A 23,140-nucleotide genomic window follows, 5' to 3' on the forward strand; every position below is an offset into this window, starting at 1 on the left:
TTTTTCCTACTTCAAGACACGGAATAAGCTGTCCTCCAAAGAATGCTCATTCCTTGTTATGGTGAACGGTATCAAAGGCCACAATCCGGGTGCCTGGGGCTCCTGGGGCACGAAGGGAGCGGGAGGGAGGCAAGGGTGCTGCCTTAGTGGCCACAGAGACAGGACCTATTTCCTTTTAACGCTACGTGTCCTCCCGCTCTCCCCTACCCGCCCCAGCGTGTCCCCGCCACTCTCTCCTACGCGCCCCAGCGTGTCCCCCCGCTCTCCCCTACGGGCCCCAACCTGTCCCCCCCCGCTCTCCCCTATGCGCCCCAGCGTGTCCCCCCGCTCTCCCCTACGGGCCCCAGCGTGTCCTCCCGCTCTCCCCTACGGGCCCCAACCTGTCCCCCCGCTCTCCCCTACGCGCCCCAGCGTGTCCCCCCGCTCTCCCCTACGCGCCCCAGCGTGTCCTCCCGCTCTCCCCTATGCGCCCCAGCGTGTCCTCCCGCTCTCCCCTACGGGCCCCAACCTGTCCCCCCGCTCTCCCCTACGCGCCCCAGCGTGTCCCCCCGCTCTCCCCTATGCGCCCCAGCGTGTCCTCCCGCTCTCCCCTACGGGCCCCAACCTGTCCCCCCGCTCTCCCCTACGCGCCCCAGCGTGTCCCCCCGCTCTCCCCTATGCGCCCCAGCGTGTCCCCCCGCTCTCCCCTACGGGCCCCAACCTGTCCCCCCGCTCTCCCCTACGCGCCCCAGCGTGTCCTCCCGCTCTCCCCTACGGGCCCCAACCTGTCCCCCCGCTCTCCCCTACGCGCCCCAGCGTGTCCTCCCGCTCTCCCCTACGGGCCCCAACCTGTCCCCCCGCTCTCTCCTACGCGCCCCAGCGTGTCCTTCCGCTCTCCCGTACGCGCCCCAACCTGTCCCCCCGCTCTCCCCTACGCGCCCCAGCGTGTCCTTCCGCTCTCCCGTACGCGCCCCAACCTGTCCCCCCGCTCTCTCCTACGCGCCCCAGCGTGTCCTCCCGCTCTCCCCTACGGGCCCCAACCTGTCCCCCCGCTCTCCCCTATGCGCCCCAGCGTGTCCTTCCGCTCTCCCGTACGCGCCCCAACCTGTCCCCCCGCTCTCCCCTACGCGCCCCAGCGTGTCCTTCCGCTCTCCCCTACGGGCCCCAACCTGTCCCCCCGCTCTCCCCTACGCGCCCCAGCGTGTTCCCCCCCGCTCTCCCCTACGCGCCCCAACCTGTCCCCCCGCTCTCCCCTACGCGCCCCAACCTGTCCCCCCGCTCTCCCCTACGCGCCCCAGCGTGTCCCCCCGCTCTCCCCTACGCGCCCCAGCGTGTTCCCCCCGCTCTCCCCTACGCGCCCCAACCTGTCCCCCCGCTCTCCCCTACGGGCCCCAACCTGTCCCCCCGCTCTCCCCTACGCGCCCCAACCTGTCCCCCCGCTCTCCCCTATGCGCCCCAGCGTGTCCCCCCGCTCTCCCCTACGCGCCCCAGCGTGTCCCCCCGCTCTCCCCTACGCGCCCCAGCGTGTCCCCCCGCTCTCCCCTAGGGGCCCCAGCGTGTCCCCCCGCTCTCCCCTACGCGCCCCAGCGTGTCCCCCCGCTCTCCCCTAGGGGCCCCAGCGTGTCCCCCCGCTCTCCCCTAGGGGCCCCAGCGTGTCCTCCCGCTCTCCCCTACGCGCCCCAACCTGTCCCCCCGCTCTCCCCTACGCGCCCCAACCTGTCCCCCCGCTCTCCCCTACGCGCCCCAGCGTGTTCCCCCCCGCTCTCCCCTACGCGCCCCAACCTGTCCCCCCGCTCTCCCCTACGGGCCCCAACCTGTCCCCCCGCTCTCCCCTACGCGCCCCAACCTGTCCCCCCGCTCTCCCCTATGCGCCCCAGCGTGTCCCCCCGCTCTCCCCTACGCGCCCCAGCGTGTCCCCCCGCTCTCCCCTACGCGCCCCAGCGTGTCCCCCCGCTCTCCCCTAGGGGCCCCAGCGTGTCCCCCCGCTCTCCCCTACGCGCCCCAGCGTGTCCCCCCGCTCTCCCCTAGGGGCCCCAGCGTGTCCCCCCGCTCTCCCCTAGGGGCCCCAGCGTGTCCCCCCGCTCTCCCCTACGCGCCCCAGCGTGTCCCCCCGCTCTCCCCTACGCGCCGCTGCGTGTTCCCGCCGGTCTCTGCTATGCGCCCCAGCGAGCCCGGCAGCCGTGCAGCCCACTGCACAGGCGTTGGTGGCCCCCATGGGCCTTGGGCGAGCAGCATCCCTAGAGCCGGCCTCTGTCCGCGCCCGCTTGGCCCCGCCCCGCCCTGCCCCGCCCTGCCCCGCCCCGCCCCGCCCTGCCCTGCCCTGCCCTGCCCTGCCCTGCCCTGCCCTGCGGCGGGAGGCGGGGCAGACCCGCGCTTCCTGGCCAACAGGAGCTGTGCCGCTGCCTCGCCCTTCGAGGGTTGCTGCCCTGCAGTGACTTGGTTTCCCCGGCTTTCCCCAGCGCCCATTCCAAGGGGGCGAGGGAGGCCGTGGCCGCCCCGTGCCGGGACGGCCCTGTGGTAGCGGGCCACGGCGGCTGCACGGCGCGGGCAGGGCACCGCAGAGCACGAGAGCCGCGCAAGGGGCGGCAGGGGCGGCGGGGACGGGCGCAGCAGCTACTGTGGGGGAGGGAAGGCAGCCAGCGCCCCAGGAGGGCTCTGGCAGGGCGCGGCTCACACCTGGCGAGCGCAGGACCGCCCGAGGGCAGGACCCGGCTCCCACCTGCCGACCTTGAGGCGTCCAGAGGGAACGCATGGCAGCGGCCGGGCGCAGTGCCCAGCTCCCAGTGCCAGCTGCAGGGCAAGAGCGCCTCGCGCTGCCTGCCGGGAGTTGCCCCGGGCGTCCTCCAGGGGGCCGCGTCCGCGCCCGTCCGCCAGGGGGCCGCGTCTGTGGGCGTCCGCCAGGGGGCCGCGTCCGCGCCCGTCCTCCAGGGGGCAATCATGCGGGCGTCCGCCAGGGGGCGATCCTGCGGGCGTCATTCAGGTGGCCGCGTCTACTGGCGTCCTCCAGGGGGCTCTTTCTGTGGGCATCTTCAAGGCGACCGTTACAGTGGGCGTCCTCTACGGGCAGTTCCTGCGGGCATCAAGCTGGGGGCCGTTTCTGCGGGCATCCTGGGGGGAACGTTTCTGGGAGCCTCCTCCTGAGGGCAGTTTCTGAGGAGTATCCTCCAGAGGGCGTGTCTGCCGGGCGTCCTCCGGGGGTGTGTCGGGGGGCGTCCTGCGGGGGGCGTGTCTGCGGGGCGTCCTCCGGAGGGCGTGTCTGCGGGGCGTCCTCGGGGGCTGTGTCTGGGGGGCGTCCTCCGGGGGGCGTGTCTGCGGGGCGTCCTCGGGAGGGCGTGTCTGCGGGGTGTCCTCCGGGGGTGTGTCTGCGGGGCGTCCTGCGGGGGCGTGTCTGCGGGGCGTCCTCCGGGGGCGTGTCTGCGGGGCGTCCTCGGGAGGGCGTGTCTGCGGGGTGTCCTCCGGGGGTGTGTCTGCGGGGCGTCCTGCGGGGGCGTGTCTGCGGGGCGTCCTGCGGGGGCGTGTCTGCGGGGCGTCCTCCGGGGGCGTGTCTGCGGGGCGTCCTCCGGGGGTGTGTCTGCGGGGCGTCCTGCGGGGGGCGTGTCTGCGGGGCGTCCTCCGGGGGCGTGTCTGCGGGGCGTCCTCCGGGGGTGTGTCTGCGGGGCGTCCTGCGGGGGCGTGTCTGCGGGGCGTCCTCCGGGGGCGTGTCTGCGGGGCGTCCTCCGGGGGTGTGTCTGTGGGGCGTCCTCGGGAGGGCGTGTCTGCGGGGCGTCCTCCGGGGGTGTGTCTGCGGGGCGTCCTGCGGGGGGCGTGTCTGCGGGCGTCCTCCGGAGGCCGGCGGCGCAGGGTGTTGCTTGCACCTGGGGGACGCCCTGGAGACCCTCTGCCTTCCTACCTCTCGCTTTGCTGAGCCTTGCCCGGGAGCCCTGACGTCTCACTCAACGGCAGAGTTCCGAAATCAGCAAACAGCCCGGGAGGGGCTGAGGGCTCCCCCGGGGCCGCCCGAGAAAGCAGGCAGGGCTGCCGGGCCTGGACCAGGCGGCGGAGGCTTCCAGGGCAAGCCCTGCCGTTCCAGAAGGCGGTCTCTGCCCCGCAGGGGTCTCGGCAGGTGCCGCCTCCGGAGGGCGGCAAAGGCGAGGAATAGAAGAGGGTTGCAGAGAAAGCCCCTCCCGCCTCACACGTGGCCGTCAGGTGCTGTGGGGGCTCCCTGAGCCCCGCCCGCCCGCCCCGCCGCCCGGCTGGCGGCCTCTCTCCTCGGGAGCCCGGAGGGCCGGCGGCCCGCGGTGCCGCGGCGACGAGGACAGCTGCAGCCGGGAGGGAGAGCCTCCCGCGTAGAGGGCCCTTCGCCCTCCGTCCCCGCGCCCTCCGGAGACTGCTGCCACCTCGCCGTCCTCCGCGTCCGCCGCCGCGCCAGCCCGGCCGGGGCGGCCCCGCGGCGCCCGTGCGTCCCCAGGTTGCAGCTCGAGCTGCCCCGGACCACGCGCAGTCCGCCCTGCGGTCGCCGCCAGCGGGCACCCGGCGAGGGCCGAGGCGCTCCTCCAGCACGTGCAGGCGCAGGCGCTGAGCCACCGCGCGGGCGGCCTTCTCCCTGCAGGGCCAGGGAGGTGTTGGGGCGCGGGGAGGTGTTGGGGCGCGGGGAGGTGTTGGGGCGCGGGGAGGTGTTGGGGCGCGGGGAGGTGTTCGGGGCGCGGGGAGGTGTTGGGGCGCGGGGAGGTGTTGGGGCGCGGGGAGGTGTTGGGGCGCGGGGAGGTGTTGGGGCGCGGGGAGGTGTTCGGGGCGCGGGGAGGTGTTGGGGCGCGGGGAGGTGTTGGGGCGCGGGGAGGTGTTCGGGGCGCGGGGAGGTGTTGGGGCGCGGGGAGGTGTTGGGGCTCGGGGAGGTGTTGGGGCGCGGGGAGGTGTTGGGGCGCGGGGAGGTGTTGGGGCGCGGGGAGGTGTTGGGGCGCGGGGAGGTGTTCGGGGCGCGGGGAGGTGTTGGGGCGCGGGGAGGTGTTGGGGCGCGGGGAGGTGTTGGGGCTCGGGGAGGTGTTGGGGCGCGGGGAGGTGTTGGGGCGCGGGGAGGTGTTGGGGCGCAGGGAGGTGTTCTCACCCACATGCACGTTAGGGTCAGCTGAGACCTACCCACACCCGGTGGAATGATGCCCAGACATCAAGAGTGAGTCTAATTTGATTGGTTTAGGTGAGGCTGGGGCCTGGGTATTTCTTTGAAGTGCCCTGGGTAGCCTTTTCAAATGTGGCTGCACATTGCAGCCACCCGGGGAGCTTTAAAAAATACTGACGCTGGCTCCCACCGCCAGAGACCCTGATGTAATTGATGAGGGGGAGCCCGGGTGCTGCTGGTTTTCCAAGCTGCCCCGTGACGCTAGAGTGCAGCAGCCACTCTCACCCGGAGGCGCCTCCTCAGCAGGCTGCCTTGCACGGCTGGTTGAGGCTTCCTCGGTTTTGTTAGACTGTCCTTGCTCAGAGAGAGGCACTCTGAGAGCCCGGCGCGATCGGAGCCGGGGCGGCCAGCGCTGCCCAGGGCAGGGCGCAAAGCTGAGACCCCGGCCGGTACCTTCCACCTGCCGCCCGCACACGCCGCTGCTGGACACGGGCCTTGCGAGGCGTGGGCGCGGCCTGGGCCCGGAGCCGCGGCTGGGAGCGGCGGGAGGACGCGGCGCTGACACCGCCGAGGCCCCAGACCCGCCTTGTGATCGCGGTCTGAACGCGGGGTGACCCTGGGGGAGTCCCTCGTCCTCTCCGCTTACTAGCTCGTGTTTCACACGTGTGTCCGCTGTGTGTGCCAGCACCCTCCCGGCCCTGGGAGGGAAGAGGGGTTGAGCACAGGCCTGCTTTGAAGGAGGCAACTGCAGTCAGCGCTGGCTTGGAAGGTGGCTCGCCCGGAGGGGACGTTTCAGCAAAGCAGGTCAGGAAAGGCTGGTGGCGGGAGGCCTGCGTTGACGTGTGCCCTGCGCGGGTGCAGGGCCGCTGGGCAAAGGGTGCAGGAGGAGAGCAGACTGGCAGAGGCGCAGAGCTGGTGGCAGGACCTTGCTTCTGCCGGGGGAGGGGCAGGCAGGGACCCACCCATGCGTCGTGTGCCGAGCTGCGGACTTGAGCCTTACCCTGGGTGCCCAGCTCCCCGCACGCGTGGTCCTGAGGTGGGCCTGGTGTCACAGCTGGATCATAACACTAGGCCGCTGCAGCCCCGCGTCCACGCGTTGTCAGTGCGCGACACAACAGCACTGCGGCCCGGCCGCTCTCGCCGCTCCCCTCCCATTTCCTGCGAAGGTGTCGCCGCGGAGTCCACACGGGGCCGGGGCTCTCTGGTGGCACGCCCCAGTGCTGCGCGCTCAGGGAAGCCTCTGCGCCCGGTCTGTCGCTCGGCCTTCCTGCCGTGACTCCTCGGAGGCCCTGGAAGCCACCCTCCCTCGGACAGCCGCCCGCCCGCTCCCCGCCCGCCGTCCCCAGGCGAGCGCTCCCTGGGCGCCGCAGTTCCTCCTGGGAATGGGCGTCCTGCGACCGGCAGGCGCTGCCAGCAACGGGGCACCCGGGACAGGGCGTTAGGCCGGAAAGTAACCGCCTGTTTCCCTGTCTAGGAAAAGAAAGCACGGAAAACCAAGCACTTGTCACCCTGGAGCAGCGCAGGCCCTGAGGACCACGCCAGGCAGCACCGCCAGCTCGCCCTTCACGGCCTGGATGGTCTGGAGACGTTTCTCCGAGACGTCTACCCTGCTACCCTGTGGGGCAGGGATTGCCACTGTCCCCGTTTCACCAGAGACTAAACTGAGGCTCAGAGAGATGAGATGATTTGCCCAGGCTGCGCCACTAGGGCAAAGAATCCAAATCCAAGTTTTCTGGCTCCAAAAAACTGGTTACACAAAGCTGCTGACAGCGTTTTTAAAACTATGAAGTGCTACACGAATGTCAGGCATTAATAATCATTATTACGTCGACCTCTGGGGCTTGGCCTGAGCCCCTGAGCAAGCTGCCCTCGAACCTGCCACGCTGCTCGCTCTCCCTGCTCGCAGAGCCGCCGCCGGGGGTGGTAGCGCCATCAGGAGGCCCTCTCGGACCTGGGCTCCAGGCCCCCGACAAAATGCGACTCCCCGTCGGGTCTCACACACGCCTGTGCACTGTCTGGCTGTCCCGACCCCAACCGCGAGAGCGCTGGTGAGGTCCTGCAAGCTGCACCCGCCCTGCAACCTGCGGGGCGGGGCACACCGGCCGGTGAGGGCTGGGCTGTCTGGCGGGTGCGGCTCCGAGGGTCTCCTTTGGGCGTCTTGGTGGCTCAGGGCCATCCAGGCTTCTCAGAGTACAGCCTTAGCATCTCTCCTGAGCTTTGCTGTTGCCAGGATGTGAATTCGTGTTTCTGGAGTGTTGGGAGCAGTGGGGTAATATAGAAGACAGGGAGAGGAAAGTGGGGGAAGGCTCTGAGGTTTTTGGAAGTCAAATACTCCCTAAGAAACATTTCAATGTATAAAAGACAGGCACAACATATGGATTGAATTTTCCCAAAGAATACACAGGGATTTAAAAATTAGAAGGCAAAGGAGGGGGTTGGGTGGGGGGTTTTTGTTTTGTTTTTTTACATAAAACATTTTTTTACACAAAACATTGATTGGCTGTTTTTTCCCCCAAAGCACATTTTGGGGAATTTTGCTGGCAGCTAAACCACTTACAACACCCTGAGATGTTAACCAGACATGGAAGCGCCCTGTTGACCCATCGCCCAGCGTGGCCGCTGAGCAAGCTGCCTGCCCTCCCTGCCACCAAGCACACACCCTACTGGCTCTTCACCCAGAAGCTGTGCCCCGAGTGGCTGAGGGCACGGTAACTGCAGGCATTTGGCCGCTGGGTCCTGCACCCTGACTGTGGCCTGCTGCAGGCTGCTTGCCTGGGTTCACCTGTGAGCTCCAGAATATTGATTAAAAGTCAAGTTTAGTCCAGTGGGTCTGACACGAACCTGCCAACCTCTCTGAGCCTCAGTGTACCCATTTGAAAATGGGAATAATAATAGTACTTATGTCATAGCGTTAGAGAGAGAATTAAATGGGTAAGTATGTGTAAAATGCTTAGATCTGTGCTTTCCAAACTTTTAAGTGCTTGGCACTCAAAAGATAATCATAATCGTTATGTATGATATGTATATGAATACCTAACATGGGGTTCTTTAACTCAGCACTTTATGAAGACTACAAAAGGATTCATTGATAATTATTTACAAATATTTATTGAGGGCCTAGTGGGTCAGTCAAGATTAGCTAGGCTATTCTGCAATAACAAACATCCCCAGTTTCTCAGTGACTCAAGACAACAAGGTTCCTTTCTTGTCAGTGCTCCCTGTCCATCGTAGGTGCCAGGACTCTGTCCCACCTGGTCCTCACTGAGGGAGGAGAGCTGACAAAGCCCCACGACCCTGGGTGGCATCATGGATCACCACAACAGGCTGAAGGGGGAACTGTAACTACTCACACATTAGCTCCTAAGTGTTCCTTCTGGACATAGCATGTCACTTCTACTTGCTATTTCAGGAACCGAAACAAACCACATGGCCGGCGGGAGGGTGCAGTTCTACCAAATGCCAGCAAGGGGAAACTGGAGACAGCAGCACAGAACTCCAGGGCCACTGCGGACCAGCAACTGCTGTGGAGGCTCAGGATGTGCTCTCCAGCACAGACAGGCAAGGTCCCTGCCCTCGGCGGGCTTGCTTCTAGTGAAGGCAGAAAGACAATAAACACAGTAAGTGGAGGACTGCAATTTTAAGTAGGTGGTCAGAACAGGCATTGTTGAGAAGGTGAATTCTGATCACAGACTTGAATGAGGTGAGGGGGTGAGCCACACGTATCTGGAGGGAGAATGTTCTAGATGGAGGGAACAGCATATGCAAAGCCCAAAGCCTGGCCTATTCTGCGAGGACCAAGGAGCTGTTGAGTCCGAGGGGAGTGAGGGCCAAGCCCAGCAGGGCCTCACAGCTGAGAACTCGGGGTTCACCTGACAGGACAGGGCTGCTGTCAAGTTCTGACTTAAGATTTAAAAGGTCACTGGGGAGGGGGAATCAAGATGGTGGACGAGAAACACCGCCAGACAGAGTGTCTCTGCAGAAAAGACAGATTCTAGCAGAAATTAGAAGAAAGAAACAAGAAGACAAGCATACAGCAGACGAGGGACGGAAGGAGGGGTACCAGAGACCACGAGAGACTCCACAGGAGGAAGTTGCGGAGGAGAATGAAAGCTAAGACGGCCAGAGCAGCCCGGAGACCAGCGGGAAGGGTAGGTGGCAGGGTTACCTTCCCCTCCCCTGCATTTGGGACTGCTGGTGGGCTCCCCAGCTGTCGGAGAGACCTGCGGACACCAGCCCAGAGACGGCCACCGCCAGTGAGCGGTAAGCCTGTAGCGGCCGCAGCAACAGGCTCCCAACTCCCTCGGGCACCTCCGTGTGCACAGACCCAAGCCTCGGGGCAGGCGCCATATTGCCTCCTCCCCTCCCCCCACCCTACCCGCAGCTGCCCAGAGAGACAATACACCACCAGCCGGAGGCACCTCCAGGGAACAGGACCTTTCCTTTTGGGGCATTACAGCTGACTGAGGGGAACTCAGACTGCCAGGTACTGCTGGCACGGTGATCCCAGGAGAATGGGGCAGACCCTGAGGCTGAGAGACATCGACCAAGCTTGGGCTGTTAGGGACCGACCTTCCACAGCCCCACCGGACAGAAAAGCAGAGACATCGAGGATGCAATCACGCAAGAGGAGGTTTATTTTCTGGCTAGCCAGGGTCCAAGCCCCAGAGCACCAACGCAGTGGCCACTCTCGCAGGCAAGGACCCCGACCGGAACAACGGCATGCCTTTTATCCCCATGGTGCACAAGCTGCGCACAAGCAGACTACGCATGGATCATGCGTTGACCTTTAAAATGATTGGTTGCCCACTATTGCCTTTTGAAATAATTGGCGGGTTGGTTGCCCTCTATTGCCTGATGGGCCAGTTGCCCGTGCTTTAATGACCTCAGCCCATAATTCCCCTTACAGCGGTGCAGCAAGCAAGCAATGACCAGAAGCAAAGGTTTGCGGTTAGCTCATTGCCCCACCCAAGTAAATTCCCGACAATTGGAAGAATTCCTCTGCCCTTCCTCTGTCCTACAAATTCCTCTGCCCTACAGGGCTTCTGTGGGGTGAATTGGAACTGGCACTCCTCTCCCTGGTGGGGATATAGTTAGAACTCTGGGGCCCAAAGGTCAGACCGGCAGACCAGATCCTATGCACCCAGGTCTCGCATTGCCCGGGGCACAGAAGGGATATACGGGAACAGCCTACTGAGGGGTGTGAGCCTTCAGGGGCAGATCAGCATCCTAGAGGCCAACCCTCCACCAAAGGGAGGCCGTGCATCCAGCCCAGGTGGCGTTCCTGCACAGGGAACCTCCCACCGGCATCACAGCCAGGGGAGGCCAGGTGGCGTGTGGTCTGGCCTGCTGGCAGAGGCCCAGGAGTAGCTTCAGAGTTGGGGAGGGTGGAAAGAAGCAAGGCCCACTCCAGACTGTGGGTCTCAGACAGCCCCACCACACATGTAGACTTTCTGACTGAGCTGGGCCATTCCAGCCCCTCCCTGACAGCTTTTCCTGGAAGCAGAGGACAGAACTTTGACCCTTGCTAACGGCATTGGTGGTGTCTGAGGGCAGGCTTACCCAACCCAGCTCCGCCCAGACCCTCTCCTAAACCAGCCCTGACTGAGGGGGAGAAATGGACACCCCTGGAAGTCCTAGGGCCCCACTGACAACCTGAGGCACTAGAGTGCCTCTCGACAGGAACAAGAGCTGATAACAGGACAAAAACAACAGCGTAGCCTGTTCCTCCAAGCAAGCACCACCTACTGACAGGGAGGACATCCTGCACACCCTTTTCACGGCGCCTACTGACTCATTATACAGGGAATGGTGAAATCTCACCCACAGACACCACCTACCGGCTCAGAAACTAAACAAGGCATGTGAATACCCAAATAAAAACCTAAAGGAAAGAAGCAAAAACTGATCGACATGAGAAAAAAACAGCGAAGGAACTCTGGAAATATGAAGAACCAAACAGAAAAAACACCCCCAAAGAGGAGCACCAGCCCCCTAGAAACAAACACCAACCAAAATCAGGCAACCAAAATGACAGAAGAGGAATTTCAAATGTGGATCATAAGAAAATTCAACAAACTGCAAGAACAACTCAATAACCAACACAAACCACAAAAAGCCTCCAGGACCTGGAACAAAAGTTCACTAAAGAAATTGACAGAATGAAGAAAAGTTTAACTGAACTCCTGGAAATGAAGAATCCATTGAAAGAACTACAAAATACAGTGGAAAGTCTCAAGAACAGGGTAGATCAAACAGAAGAAAGAATCTCAGAGATTGAAGATAACACCCTCCAATTAAATAAATTAGTCACAGAGATAGAGCAGAGAAACAAGAGAAAAGAGCAAAGCCTACAAGACATGTGGGTTATGTGAAGAAACTTAATGTGAGGGTCATAGGGTTACCAGAAGGGGAAGAAGACAACACTCAAGGGTTGGACAAGCTATTTGAAGATATAATAGAGGAAAATTTCCCAGGCCTTGCTCAAAATCTTGATATACAAGTTCAAGAAGCTCAGAGGACCCCGGGGAGATTCAATGCAAACAGGAAGATGTCACGACATACAGTCATCAGACTGACCAAAATATCAACTAAAGAGGTCCTTCTAAGAGCTGTAAGATGAAAGAAACAAGTAACATACATGGGAAAACCAATACAAATAACACCAGACTTCTCTAATGAGACTTTACAAGCAAGGAGAGACTGGGGCCCCATTCTCACTCTTCTGAAAAAAAACCATGCCCAGCCTAGAATCTTATTCCCTGCAAAACTAAGCTTCATATATGAAGGAGAAATCAAGACATTCTCAGTTAAGCAAAGTCTCAGAGAATTCACCAAGACAAGACCAGCTCTACAAGAAGTACTCAAAACAGTGTTATGCACAGAACACCATAATAAAAACTCACGAATATAAAAACAACCAAAACCCAAAGATTAAAGGCCAGATATTATAATGGCTCAAGAGAGAAATCAAAGCAACAACATCCAACCCAAGAGAATGAACAGTAATCTACCTTACCTATCAGTTCTCTCAATAAATGTGAATAGCTTAAACTCTCCACTCAAGAGACATAGGCTGGCTGAATGGATAAGAAAATACAGGCCAAGTATATGTTGTCTTCAGGAAACACATCTAACCTGCATATAGGATGCATATAGACTAAAAGTAAAAGGGTGGAGATCAGTATTCCAAGCAAGTGGAAGCCAAAAGAAGGCTGGCGTGGCAGTTCTAATTTCAGACGATTTAGTTTTTAAACCAACAAAAGTAGCGAAAGACAAAGAGGGTCACTATATAATGGTGAAGGGAACAGTTCAACAAGAAGAGAGAACAATTTTAAATATATATGCACCCAACTCAGGTGCATCCAGATTCATAAAGCCAACCTTCCTGGATCTAAGTAAATTGATTAATAGCAACTCCATAATCACGGGAGATTTCAACACCCCACTGACGGCACAAGACAGATCCTCCAAACCGAAAATTAATAAAGAAATAATGGAATTAAACAAAACTCTAGAACAATTGGGTCTGACTGACATTTACAGGACATTCTCCCCCAAATCCACTGAATATACGTTCTTCTCATCAGCTCACGGGACATTCTCTAAGATTGACCATATCGTTCTTGAGTGAACCTCAAGAAATTTTAAAAAATAGAAATCTTACCGTGTATCTTCTCAGATCACAGTGGAATAAAAGTAGAAATCAACCCTAACAGAAACTCACACTTATATACAAAAACGTAGAAATTAAACAACCTCCTACTAAATGATTACTTCATAAATGAAGAAATCAAGATGGAAATTAAAAACTTCTATGAACAAAATGACAATGAAGAGACAGGTTATCAAATCCTCTGGGACACAGCTAAAGCAGTTCTGAGAGGAAAGTTTATCTCCATAAATGCCTATAATCAAAAGTCAAAAAGATCACAAATAGACAATCTAACGAAAGGACTCAAAGAGCTGGAAAAAGAACAGACCAACCCCAAACCCAGCAGAAGAAGTGAAATCAACAAGATCAAATCAGAACTAAAGAAATTGAAAACAGGGAAGCTATTCAGGAGATTAATAAAGCAAAAAGTTGGTTCTTTCAAAAAATAAACAAAATTGACACGCCATTGGCTAAGCTAACAAAAAGCAGAAAAGAGAAATCTTTAATAACCTCCATCAGGCACAAAAAAGGAGATATGACAACTGATCCCAAAGAGATACAAGATATAATTTATGAATACTACAAAAACCTTTATGCACACAAACTGGAAAATGTGGAGGAAATGGACAAATTTTTAGAAACACACAGCCTCCCTAGGCTCAACCAGGAAGAAATAGATTCCCTGAACAGACCAATTTCAAGAGCTGAAATAGAAACAGCAATTAAAAATCTCCCTTAAAAGAAAAGTTCCAGTCCAGATGGTTTCACACTCGAATTTTACCACACTTACAAAGAAGACGTAGTACCTATCTTGCAGAAACTATTCCACAACATCGAGAAGAACGGAAACCTCCCTGACACCTTTTATGAAGCGAATATTACTCTGATACCAAAACCAGGAAAGGGTGCAACAAAAAAAGAAAACTACAGACCAATATTCTTAATGAATATAGATGCAAAAATTTTCAACAAAATCTTAGCTAACCGAATCCAGACGCTTATCAAAAAAATAATCCATCACGACCAAATGGGCTTCATCCCACGAATGCAGGGATGGTTCAACATACATAAATCTATAAATGCAATTCACCACATAAACAGAAGGAAAAACAAAGACCACATGATTCTTTCAATAGATGCAGAAAAAGCTTTTGACAAAATTCAACACCCTTTCATGATACGAACACTTAAGAAAATAGGCATAGAAGGGACATACCTAAAAATGATACAAGCCATATATGACAGACCCATAGCCAACATTATACTGAATGGGGAAAAACTGAAATCATTCCCACTTAGAACTGGAACCAGACAAGGCTGCCCACTATCTCCACTTCTATTCAACATAGTGCTAGAAGTCCTGGCTACAGCAATCAGACAGGAAAGTGGAATTAAAGGTATCCAAATAGGGGCAGAAGAGATCAGACTTTCACTGTTTGCTGATGATATGATATTATATCTAGAAAACCCCAAAGATTCAACCAAGAAACTCCTGGAACTGATCAATGAATTTAGTAAAGTCTCAGGATACAAAATCAATACACAGAAATCAGAGGCATTCATATATGCCAACAACAATCAAATTGAGAACCAAATCAAAGACTCAATTCCCTTCACAATAACAACAAAGAAATTAAAGTACCTAGGAATATACTTAACCAAGGACGTAAGAGACCTCTACAGGGAGAACTATGAAACACTGAGGAAGGAAATAGCAGAGGATGTAAACAGATGGAAATCCATACCATGCTCATGGATCGGCAGACTCAACATCATTAAAATGTCTATACTACCCAAACTGATCTACAGATTCAAATCCCTATTAAAATCCCATCAGCATTCTTCACAGATATAGAAAACATAATTTTATGCTTTGTATGCAACCAAGAAAGACCCCAGATATCAAAAGCAATTCTAGGCAACAAAAACAAAATGGGAGGCATTAATATGCCAGACATCAAACTATACTACAAAGCTGTAGTAATTAAATCAATCTGGTATTGGCACAAAAATAAGAATATTGACCAGTGGATCAGATGTGAGAATCATGATATAAAACCATCCTCATATAGCCATCTAATCTTTGACAAAGCAGACAAAAACATACGCTGGGGAAAAGAATCCCTTTTCAATAAATGGTGCTGGGAAAACTGGATAGCCACTTGTAGAAGGCTAAAGCAGGACCCACACCTTTCACCTCTCACAAAAATCAACTCATGCTGTATAACAGACTTAAACCTAAGGTATGAAACTATTAGAATTCTAGAGGAAAAAGTTGGAAACACTCTCCTAGACATCAGCCTAGGCAAAGAGTTTATGAAGAAGTCCCCAAAGGCAATCACAGCAGCAACAAAAATAAATAAATGGGACATGATCAAACTAAAAAGCTTCTGCACAGCTAAAGAAACAGTCATGAAAGTAAACAGACAACCTACAGAATGGGAGAAAATTTTTGCATCCTACACATCTGATAAGGGGCTGATAACTAGAATATCCTTAGAACTCACGAAAATCAGGAAGAAAAAATCAAATAACCCTATTAAAAAGTGGGCAAAGGACTTGAACAGAAACTTTTCTAAAGAAGACAGAAGAATGGCCAACAAACATATGAAAAAATGCTCAACATCTCTAATCATCAGGGAAATGCAAATAAAAACCACAATGATATATCACTTAATTCCAGTGAGAATGGCCTTTATCAAAAAGTCTCCAAACAAATGCTGGCGTGGATGCAGAGAGATAGGAACACTCCTACACTGCTGGTGGGACTGCAAACTAGTTCAACCTCTGTGGAAAGCAATATGGAGATACCTTAAAGCGATACAAGTGAATCTACCATTTGATCCAGCAATCCCATTGCTGGGCATCTACCCAAATGATCCAGTGACACTCTACAAAAAAGACACCTGCACTCGAATGTTTATAGCAGCACAATTCATAATTGTAAGGCTGTGGAAACAGCCCAAGTGTCCATCAATCCAAGAATGGATTAATAAAATGTAGTATACGTATACCATGGAGTACTATTCAGCTCTAAGAAACAACGGTGATATAGCACATCTTATATTTTCCTGGTTAGAGCTGGAACCAATACTACTAAGTGAAGTTTCCCAAGAATGGAAAAACAAGCACCACATATACTCACCAGCGAATTGGTATTAACTGAACAGCACCTAAGTGGTCACATAGGTACTGCAGTAATAGGGTATTGGGCAGGGGGGAGGGGGCGGGCATATACATACATAATGAATGAGATGTGCGCCATATGGGGGATGGTCACGCTGAAAACTCAGAGGGAGAGAAAGGGCATTTATTGAAACCTTAAAATCTGTATATGCCATATACAGATGGCCATGTTATGGCCATTTCGGCCATAATATGCCGAAATAAAAAATAAAAGGTCACCGGCTGCTGCGTGGGGAATAGAATACAGGGAAGCAAGGAGACCAGCGGGGAAAGCAATCCCCGCTTGGCCACAGCCTGTGATAAGGGTGCACAGCCCACGGTTTGGGGGCAGGTCTGCTTGTTACCCCTGGAAATGGCTGGCACTTGGCCAGCAGGGTTCCTAGAAGCCACAGTCTTTGGCACACAAGCTCTGGCTCTGGGGCCAGGGTTTCTTCTGTGCCACTCCTATGGGATGGGGATGGGGCGCAGCACAGGGACATTGTTAGTTTAAAGCATCTCGAAAAGAAATATTTCTTCTTCCTCTTATTTCTCACCTGGATTTAAATCAGACACACGTACCCCCTAAAAATTCTACTCTTTTTCCTGGCAACCCTACTCCCTGTCCTCAGCAACAGCCGCACGAGACCTGTTTAGTCACGTAACGGGAGTGTCACCACCTGCGTCTATTTAGGAGGAGACAGAGTCCCTACGCAGACGGGGCCTGTGTCCGCTGGCTATGGGTGGCTGTGTACAGACTGTGGAGTGACGGGAAGGGCATGGCGAGATGCATGGCCCAGTGTCGAGTTCTGGCTCTGCCACTACTGACAGCTGGCCTTTGTAGAGCACTTTAAAATGCATGATCTCACTAGAGACTCACAGTGACTCTGTAAAAGAGATGATGCCTTTATCCTCTCCTCCAGAAAAGCTGAGAGCTGCAACACCTAGTAAGCAAGGGAGATACGACTTGAACCAGGTTTCCTGCCTCCAAAGCCTGGGATCATTTCACTGCACCCCACAGCCACTGGAGCACCCCACACCCACTGGAGCACCCCACACCCACTGGAGCACCCCACAGCCACTGGAGCATCCCACAGCCACTGGGAGCACCCCACACCCACTGGAACACCCCACACCCACTGGAGCACCCCACAGCCACTGGAGCACCCCACAGCCACTGGAGCACCCCACACCCACTGGAGCACCCCACACCCACTGGAGCACCCCACACCCACTGGAGCACCCCACAGCCACTGGAGCATCCCACAGCCACTGGGAGCACCCCACACCCACTGGAACACCCCACACCCACTGGAGCACCCCACAGCCACTGGAGCACCCCACACCCACTGGAGCACCCCACACCCACTGGAGCACCCCACAGCCACTGGAGCACCCCACAGCCACTGGAGCACCCCACAGCCACTGGGAGCACCCCACAGCCACGGGAGCACCGCACACCCACTGGAGCACCCCACACCCACTGGAGCACCCCACACCCACTGGAGCACCCCACACCCACTGGAGCACCCCACAGCCACTGGGAGCACCCCACAGCCACGGGAGCACCGCACACCCACGGGAGCACCCCACAGCCACTGGAGCACCCCACAGCCACTGGAGCACCCCACAGGCACTGGAGCACCCCACACCCACTGGAGCACCCCACACCCACTGGAGCACCCCACAGCCACTGGAGCACCACACAGCCACTGGAGCACCCCACAGCCACTGGGAGCACCCCACAGCCACGGGAGCACCGCACACCCACTGGAGCACCCCACAGCCACTGGAGCACCCCACAGCCACTGGAGCATCCCAAAGGCACTGGAGCACCCCACACCCACTGGAGCACCCCACAGCCACTGGAGCACCCCACAGCCACTGGAGCACCACACAGCCACTGGGAGCACCCCACAGCCACTGGAGCACCCTACAGCCACTGGGAGCACCTCACAGCCACTGGAGCACCCCACTGCCACTGGAGCACCCCACAGCCACTGGGAGCACCCCACAGCCACTGGAGCACCCCACAGCCACTGGAGTACCCCACAGCCACTAGAGCACCCCACAGCCACTAGAGCACCCCACAGCCACTAGAGTGCCCCACAGCCACTGGGAGCACCTCACAGTCACTGGGAGCACCCCACAGCCACTAGAGCACCCCACAGCCACTAGAGCACCCCACAGCCACTAGAGTGCCCCACAGCCACTGGGAGCACCTCACAGTCACTGGGAGCACCCCACAGCCACTGGAGCACCCGACAGTCACTAGAGTGCCCCACAGCCACTGGGAGCACCCCACAGCCACTGGAGCACTCCACAGCCACTGGAGCACCCCACAGCCACTAGAGCACCCCACAGCCACTAGAGCACCCCACAGCCACTAGAGTGCCCCACAGCCACTGGGAGCACCTCACAGTCACTGGGATCACCCCACAGCCACTGGAGCACCCCACAGCCACTGGAAGCACCCCACAGTCACTAGAGTGCCCCACAGCCACTGGGAGCACCCCACTTAACCTGTGTTTTTCCAACCACTAAACCCCTCCCCTTGAGTCTGGGCTGGCCCTGTCACTAGTTTTGACCAAAAGAACTTAGTGAAAGTGACATTGTGTAACTTCTGAGACTGAGCCTTAAGAGATCTGCAGCTTCTTGTAAGCCTCTGCCAGTTGGAATGCTCCATCCTGGAGACAACCTGTCACGTTAGAAATCCAACCATCCCATGTCCACCAAACTCAGGCCACAAGGAGGCACAGAGGCAAGACAGTGGAGAACTGAAGCACCAGGGAGACGAATGAAGCCTTCTTGACCTTCCAGGCCAGCCAAGCCACCAGCCAGACACAGACAAATGAATGGCCCCAGCCAATAAGAAGTAGAAGAGAAGAGCCACCCAGCTGAGCCCTGCCTGGATTCCTGACCCACAGAGTCATGGGCAAATAAAATGATTGTTGTTTTAAGCCACTAAACGTTGCGGTGGTTGAAGCAGCAGTCAACTTGATCCCTCCTTCCCTCCTTTCTTCCTTTCCACTTTCCTTCTTTCCCTGCAAAATGTTTAAGCTCTTACTATCATACATGCCAGGCACTATGCTAGATGCTGATGCTAAAATGAACAAGGCAGTAGAAGAGACCAAGTGTAGACACATATACACGATAAGTATGATAGCAATAAAAACACAGAAAGGGCCTACACTCCGAGTACTCAATCTCACCTGGAACATGGGTCAGTAGCGGTGTCACAAAGAAGATGCCGTGTGATTAAAATCTGAAAGAATGGATAAGGCATTTCCCAAACAAAGGAAGAGAGCCATTCCGGGCAGAGAAAATAGTTCAAAGACAAAAAACAAAAGACACAGGGTACAACGCAGGCAGGATGAGGGCGTCCGTTCACCGCGCTGCTCCTGTGAGCTGGCACTGTGCTGGAATCCGCGTCTGGCCTGAGAGCTGTCCTCCTCCCGACCTGCAGCTCGGCCGCGCAAGCTCCGCTCTGTAAACACGCCTCGCTCCATCTCACGGTCACTAATGCCGACCTTGAGTGTGATGAGGCCAGGCCAGATCCACCTGCACACGTTAGCTGAGAGCTTCCCTGATCCCTGCCCACCGCCCTTGATAGGAGTCCATCAATAAACTCTCTGTGAGAGCTTTCATGGAACCAGCTACACACCTATCTAGCCAGGCTACCGTCTGGATGCCATTTGTCCATCTTGACCTTGGGGATGTAATGGGAGTCTTTGTTAAGGTCCATGTTATACTCCAGAGTCTCTTCAAGTTTAACTTCTCGCCCACCCTCCTGTCTGGTGACCCCATTATTAAAGGAAGTGAGACCATTTCCTCTGCTAAAGGCTTACAAATTGTGTATTTAATAACATCTTCAAAAGGTTTGGCCAAGGTTCAAGTATGTCAGTTTTGGAATCTACCTCTTTTTCCATTTTTAATTTTAAACTTTAAATTCAAAATGTGTTGAGCCATTTCCTGGCACCTCCTGCTTTCTCCAAGGCTCCCCAGAGAGGACCAAGCAGAGCCTGGCGTGTTCTTCGCAGGCTCTTTCCATGCTCCGGGAAGTGGCTGGGCGAGTTTAAAGGTGCAGCGCTCTCCCTTGTGTGACAGGATAATTTCCTGATGTATTGATGTGGGTGTTTTCTCCCTGAAATGTCCTGGTGTCCCAAGATTGGTGAACGTAGCTGGGTCCTTATGTGTTTCTTCCCAGGAGGGAGTTTTGTGCAAAGAGGCTACAACCGGAGTACTCACATGACTGCCTATTCCTGGTGCTGGTCGAAAAGATTATGAAAAGTACCTTTAATGGCAATTGGAAGAGTAAGAGACAGAATTCCCCACAACAAGAAAACAGTCAATCAGAGTGAGAGGGAGAAAGACAGGACGGTGCTGAGAAAGTGGTGAGACTGGCCGGGCGCGATGGCTCACGCCTGTAATCCTAGCACTCTGGGAGGCTGAGGCGGGCGGATTGCTCGAGGTCAGGAGTTCGAAACCAGCCTGAGAAAGATCAAGATCCCATCTCTACTATAAATAGAAAGAAATTAATTGGCCAACTAATATATATAGAAAAAATTAGCCGGGCATGGTGGCGCATGCCTGTAGTCCCAGCTACTCGGGAGGCTGAGGCAGGAGGATTGCTTGAGGCCAGGAGTTTGAGGTTGCTGTGAGCTAGGCTGATGCCATGGCACTCACTCTAGCCTGGGCAACAAAAAAAAAAAAGAAAGAAAAGAAAAAGTGGTGAGACGGGGCAGAGGGCTGCGTGGTGCCCTGAGGGCCCGGCACAGGCACCAGGGGACCCATCCCAGCGACCACTTCCCCGCCCCACACGAGCACTGAGACAGAGAAAGCAGTCGGGGGCTGCTCGGTTTTGACAAGGGCAATGTCAGCAACAGCCATCATGGCCTGGAGCTGTGTGACCCTGGGCAAGTTCCTGAAGCTCTCTGGTCCTCAGTTCCTCATCTGTAAAATGGGGACACTAGTATTACTTGTCTCAGTAGCATTGCTAGGTCTAATCAGTAGATGCCTGTGAATGCTCAGAGCCGCGCCTGGCTTGTGGTGCCATGGTGGGGCTGGTGACGACTGGTTGTTTTGAGGCAGAGCCCCTGAACTTTCTGGGGAAAGGAGAGAGGCTTGGTGACAGTTTAAATTGGGTTTCCTGCCAAACAGGCAAGGTAGGAACTTGGAGTCAGGTTGAAGTCAATTTGAAGAAAATAGAGAAATGTGACCTCACACTTGAATTTGTGAGCCAAGATCCTCACCTGCTATATTCACACTCCTATATCGGGTTGCAGTGCCCTCTTAAAATTGTGTTTTACCCTTCGTGGAGCAGATGACATCAAACTACTAACATTTATCACTTCCTGAAGCGGTGGGTCTCTTCTTTCTTGTTCATCTTTCATATTAATCTTCCAGACGAGGCCGGGACAGGGACAGTGGCTTCCCCAAGACGTCCACACGCCCCCAAGAGGCCATGAAGGAATGTTCTGTTACATGCAAAGGGGGTGGAGATGGAACTAAGGAAAGGAGAGCCACAGAGTGCTAGCCAGCTTCCCTTAAAATAAGAAGATGACCCTGGAGCGTCCTTATCACAAGGGCCGTCACCAGTGGAAGAGGGAGGCGGAAGGGGAGCACTGGGGCAGCGGCGGCCTGAGAAGGACGCGTCTTCAGCGCCGGCTTTGTGGGTCCAGGAAGGGCCACGAGCCCAGGAACACGGGCAGCCTCTGAGAGCCGGAAAAGGCGGGAGACGGCTTCTCCCAGAGCCCGCGGAAGGGGCGGCCCCACAGCTTGTTTTCAGTCCCGTGAGACCCGTGTCAGACTTCTGACCTCCAGAACTATAAGATGACAAATCCGTGCTGTTTTAAGCCTCTAAGTCTGTGATAATGTTACAGCTGCAATAGAAAATGAATATACAAACAACAATACCAATTTAAAAAACCTCAAACACTTATTATATTTTTGCAAAGCTCAGCTGTACCCGTTAAACAATAACTTCCCATTCCCCCTTTTCCTGGCTCCTGGCAACCACCATTCTTTCTGTCTTTATGATTTTTGGTTACTCTGAGTACGTCATATAAGTGGAATTATACAGAATTTGCCTTTTTGTCACAGTTTATTTACTTAGCATAATGTCCTCAAGGTTCGTCCACATTGTAGCGCGTGTCAATTTCCTCCCCTTCTACGGCTGAATACTCCATTGTATATTTATGCCACATTTTACTTATCCATTCATCCACCCGTGGACACTTGGGCTGCTTCTACATTTTTGCTATTGTGAATAACACAGCTGTGAACATGGGCGTGCAAATCTCTCTTCAAGCCCCTGCTTTCAATTCTTTTGTATCCATACCCAGAAGTGGGAATTGCCAGGTCATAAGGTAGTTCTATTTCTAGTTCTTTGAGGAACCCTATTGTTTTCCATAGTGGCTACATTTTATATTCTCACCAACAGTGCACAAGGGTCCAGATTCTCTGCGTCCTCACCAACACTTGTTTTCTGTTTTGGGTTTTGTGGTGGTGGTTGTCATTGTTCATTTGCTTGTTTTGATGGCAGCCATCCTAATGGGTGTGAGGTGTCGTCTCATTGCAGTAAAGAGTTCTTGTTTTAAGCCACTAAGTTGTGGGTGGGTCTGTCGTGCAGGATGGAGAACCAAGACACTGAGCCTGATGTCCTGGTCCTCCCCTCACTTTCTGCTTACCTTAGACTGTAAGGTGGCACAGTCATCACCTCACAACATCTGCCACCTGCACTTTCCAATTTTTTGTGCTTGGTCAGAATTAAGGCTAGTGTAGCTGCTCCAGAAGAGGCTATTGGCAAAGCATGTAGAAAGTTTCCCAACACTCTGTATTCAGAAGAATTAGACACTCCTCCTCCTTGGTTTAATTTAACCTCTTGGGGTTGGCTCCACAGGTGACATATGTAGGAAGTACGTGGGACTCCTCCTCCAAGGATATTTTAGAGCTGGGCCTGCAACCTCTACTGACCCTCATGCACACAGACCAGGACCCAGGGTATGCTCCATTCAGTCAGTCCCACACCCCAGAGGCCTCACACAGCCTTCTCCACGTTCGCATACACGTTGAGCTTTTCACTCCTCACATGGACACGCTCAAGTGCAAGGCCAGTCCCTGGCGATGCAAGTTATGAGGAAGCACAACCAAGGTCTGTGGTGGGGCAGCCAATACAACCTCTCTAGCTTCCCTGGAGCCCTCAGCAAGCCTGAAAGGGGTGCCCAGCCAGGTGGAAATGGAAGGGAGCATGCTGG

This window comes from Microcebus murinus, chromosome 2, assembly GCF_040939455.1.
Source record: "Microcebus murinus isolate Inina chromosome 2, M.murinus_Inina_mat1.0, whole genome shotgun sequence".
Lineage (NCBI taxonomy): Eukaryota > Metazoa > Chordata > Mammalia > Primates > Cheirogaleidae > Microcebus > Microcebus murinus.